Here is a 3,927-nt window from a genome sequence, read left to right as displayed (position 1 = left end):
ATCCCAGAGGCGAAGGTCTATGTGAGGGCGGGTGTGGGGAGAGCGAGTCATATTTTTTAAATTAATTCTTCGGCGAGACTCTAAGACAAAGAAAACTGGTTTGACAAGATTTTCTCTCTTTGTGCACGGTCGATTCGCAATGAGGATTTCGAGGGTTTTAGTTTGCATCGACGAATCTATTGGTCGTTTATGCGATAAGAGAAACAAAAAAAAAGCAAGAAAAAAAAACTTCACCCTCTTATAACCGACGGATTCTTAATTACTCAGAGGGCCACGATTCCTTACGGCCAGCTGGTGTTCAAACTTTATAATTAGTCTTCTGATGATTGTCTAGGGTTGGTCCCATTGTGAGAGAGGTGGATTGTCTCTTGGATAAATTCTTGCATGCCCCGCGGGAAGTAGGTGTGTGCGTGTGTGTGTATGTGCTTCCTGGAGGTTGTGAGTGGGGGAGGTGATACGACCCTGGTTCGCAGATTCCTCTCGCCCGTGCGGGTTGCAGCCGCGACTTTCTCCGCAGGGAGGTGAGCGGCGGCGCTTGGCGGCGCTTGGCGGCCCTCGGTAGCTGACGGCGCGGTGGCGCGTTCTTTGTAGCTGACGGCGCGGTGTCGCGCTCTCGGTAGCTGACGGCGCGGTGGCGCGATCTCGGTAGCTGACGGCGCGGTGGCACGCTCTTGTAGCTGACGGCGCGGTGGCGCGATCTCGGTAGCTGACGGCGCGGTGGCGCGCTCTTGTAGCTGACGGCGCGGTGGCTCGCTCTTTCTCTCCACTGCTGGATGACGAGTCGGTTCTCGTTGGTTGTCGCTCTGGCGATGAACGATGCTTTCGTTTGTTGCTGGTATTGACGTTGGGTTGAAGTTGTTGGCTCGAGAGTGATAGCTGGAATCTCCGTCCGTTTCACTCGCAGCTCGGCGGCTCAGTGTAGTAATTCTTCTTAGGTGGTGCAGACCTCAGCTTGTCAATGCACGTCGCTACCCCGCGAACATCGTCATTCTGGATGACGGAAGAGCTCCTTTGTTGTTGGCGACGAGATGAGATGGGGGGCCTGAGCCCCGGTGAGAGAGATGGAGGCCGGAGCCTCGGTGAGGATCTGTTTGGTGGGGCCCGTGGCCCTGACAAAGTGATGGGGCCAGAGGCCCTGACGATGTGTGATGGGGCCAGAGGCCCTGACGATCTGTGTGATGGGGCCAGAGGCCCTGACGATCTGTGTTGAATGGATTTTTTTTTGGCTTATATCGAGAATATCCACTCAGTTTCCCGAGTTGTTCAAAGTCTGTCATAAAACCTTCTTGTGGGTGGGGCCATCTGCATCCGTGTGTGTGTGTGTCCGTCCGTGTGTTTCGCGTGCGTGTTTGTCCGTGTGTTTATTAGCTTTGAAGACACAGCTGTGTGTCGTTCTGGAAGGGGGGGGGCTCGTGACGGCGCCAACGAAGATATCCATTAGCCAGACCGATGATTCGCGTCGAGTTCTATATATATAAAAGAGATATTCGAATCCATGTTTTTGTTACTGAATAATATTTGTCGCGACAACCTACGCGTTAAGCGAGCTTAATTATCTCCGCCCTCGCTCGGGGATCATATCTTTTGTCTCACACAGCTTAAGTTGTTTTGGTTTGGAAGTTGAAATGCGACTTATTCCATTATGCCCCAGTTATGCCGAAACCGTGTTCCCGATGTTTCATCGTGACCCGATCTCTCATGGAGATGTTATTCCTTGCGTGTGCAATTTTTGCTGTCCGTGTTGTGGGAAGACAAAGACGGTTGTTTCCACGGTGGAAGCACCCGGCGCATGCGCTTATTTATTTATTTCCCAGAGCGTGTTAATTTCCTTTGAGCCATTTCCCGGGAGTTTTATTGGTCTCATTTCCTTGCTTTGTGCCTGCGTGTGGAGATCCTCTCGGAAAGACAAAGACGGTCGTGTTGCTGCTTCACCTGGGTCGTTGTGTTTGGTTAATTTTGAGAGCCTTATTCGCCGTTAGCTCCTAGGATATTCACTTTAATTCCGTACTTATTATTTGACTTCTTGTGATTATTTAATCTGCTATCCCGGCTAGGAATTTTGTTTTGGAGCGAAATAGATGCCATAATTGTTCTTCGATGCTTCGGCCCGGCCGTGTAGAAATTATTTAAAGGTAAATAATGTCAGTATTTAATTAACAATGATGAGTCGCGATTTTGATGCAGACTGTAGTCTGCTTTCCAATTGGAGTGAGGATGGATACTGTTTGCTTAATCTTCATGGCTAAGTTTACTTGTGCATCTAACATGGTTCAAAGACCCGTGTGTGCTTTTTGCCGTCAATGCTGTTTCTTTGTTAAAAACATAACCATCTCTTCCTCCGCGGTGCCCGGCCCTGCAAGGTTTTTTTTACGAGAGGGTGTCATTTCGACCCTCTGCCTGCCATTCCCCCCTCCCTTGTTCCTCCTGTGTGAAATTCGGGGAGTTTTTATGATCTTGATTACCCTTCTTTCATGCCCTCTTTCCTTTGAAATGAGGTGTGCGCACATCTGTGTTAGTGTGTGGGGGCCTCTGTGGGAGTGTGGGGGTGTGTTCGTTCCCACGTTGCCGCGTCTATTAAAAAAAATGATATTATCTATGTTGGCAGAATAATTCTTAAAAAAAAATTAATTTTAAATATTAAAAAGGGGGGCATATACACAACAACGCTAACAAAAAAAATGGAACTTGTTCATATGTGCATTGGAGAATGTGGGCATCGATCCCACTACCTCTCGCATGCTAAGCGAGCGCTCTACCACTTGAGCTAATTCCCTGCTGGGCTGTCTTGGATGATATCTCGACATAGGCCATAGCACTTTTTGAAAAAATTTAGCAAAATAAGAACAAACTTCACCTTTAAATCTGCGATAAATTAAAACCGACCTAATCAATACAGGAAGCCAGATCGCATAGACTGGCTTCGATCCATCGACCTGTGGGTAATTGACCCATCACGCTTCCGCTGTGACACTCTGATTTCTTGTAAATGGCTGTTATCGACGTCCATGTACCTGATGAGGTGCAGAAAAGATATTGAAAAATTATCATTGGTTGCATCAATACCAGGTTAAGAAATTCATTTGTAATAATTTAATTGACATTGTGAATATATTGATAACGTTTTCAACATTCGACACGTTCAAATGTTTACTCAATTTATACACGCTAACAAACAAAAAAATGGAACTTGTCCATATGTGCTTTGGAGAATGTGGGCATCGATCCCACTATCTCTCGCATGCTAAGCGAGCGCTCTACCACTTGAGCTAATTCCCCGCTGGGCTGTCGTGGATGATATCTCGACACAGGCCATAGCACTTTTTGAAAAATACTTAGCAAAATAAGAACAAACTTCACCTTTATATCTGCGATAAATTAAAACCGACCTAAGCGATACAGGAAGCCAGATCGCATAGACTGGCTTCGATCCATCGACCTGTCGGTAATGGACTCATCACGCTTCCGCTGTGACACTCTGCTTTCTTGAAAATGGCTGTTATCGACGTTCATGTACCTGATGAGGTGCAGAAAAGATATTGAAAAATTATCATTGGTTGCATCAATACCGGGTTAAGAAATTAATTTGTAATAATTTAATTGACCTTGTGAAGGTGTAATGCGGGCGAAAGCGACCTTCCGGATGTGACGTCACGAGGAGGCGGAGCCAGGTGACGTGGGTGAAAGGTAGGGGGTCCTTAAGCGGGTAAACCGGAAGGAGAAGGCAGTCGGGGTGTGAGCGGAAAAGAGTGAGGCCACGCGGGCGAGTGTGGAGAGGGGGGGCGCCGACGGCCATCGGGAGCCAACCCCGAAGATAAGAGGAAGCTGCGGAGTGGTGTGCAGCTGCAGAGGAGACAGCCAGAAGGGCTGCGTGTTAGAGGCAGCGGTGTGGCTGCCAGGAGGAGCTGCGGAGAGAGAGAGAGAGAGGGC

The 3,927-nt window shown here is 48.2% G+C and overlaps 1 non-coding gene across 1 annotated transcript; it reads right to left on the bottom strand.

Moving 5' to 3' along the window:
- Positions 1-3,203: 3,203 nt before the first annotated feature.
- On the bottom strand, positions 3,204-3,276 carry TRNAA-AGC (transfer RNA alanine (anticodon AGC)). The gene has a single exon. It is a non-coding gene; the product is annotated as a tRNA-Ala (tRNA).
- Positions 3,277-3,927: the final 651 nt, after the last annotated feature.

Source organism: Lampetra fluviatilis, chromosome 16 (assembly GCF_964198595.1).
Source record: "Lampetra fluviatilis chromosome 16, kcLamFluv1.1, whole genome shotgun sequence".
NCBI classification, from domain to species: Eukaryota; Metazoa; Chordata; class Hyperoartia; order Petromyzontiformes; family Petromyzontidae; genus Lampetra; species Lampetra fluviatilis.
Note: the sequence above shows the minus strand (reverse complement) of the source record. Positions and strands in the feature narration are given on the sequence as shown.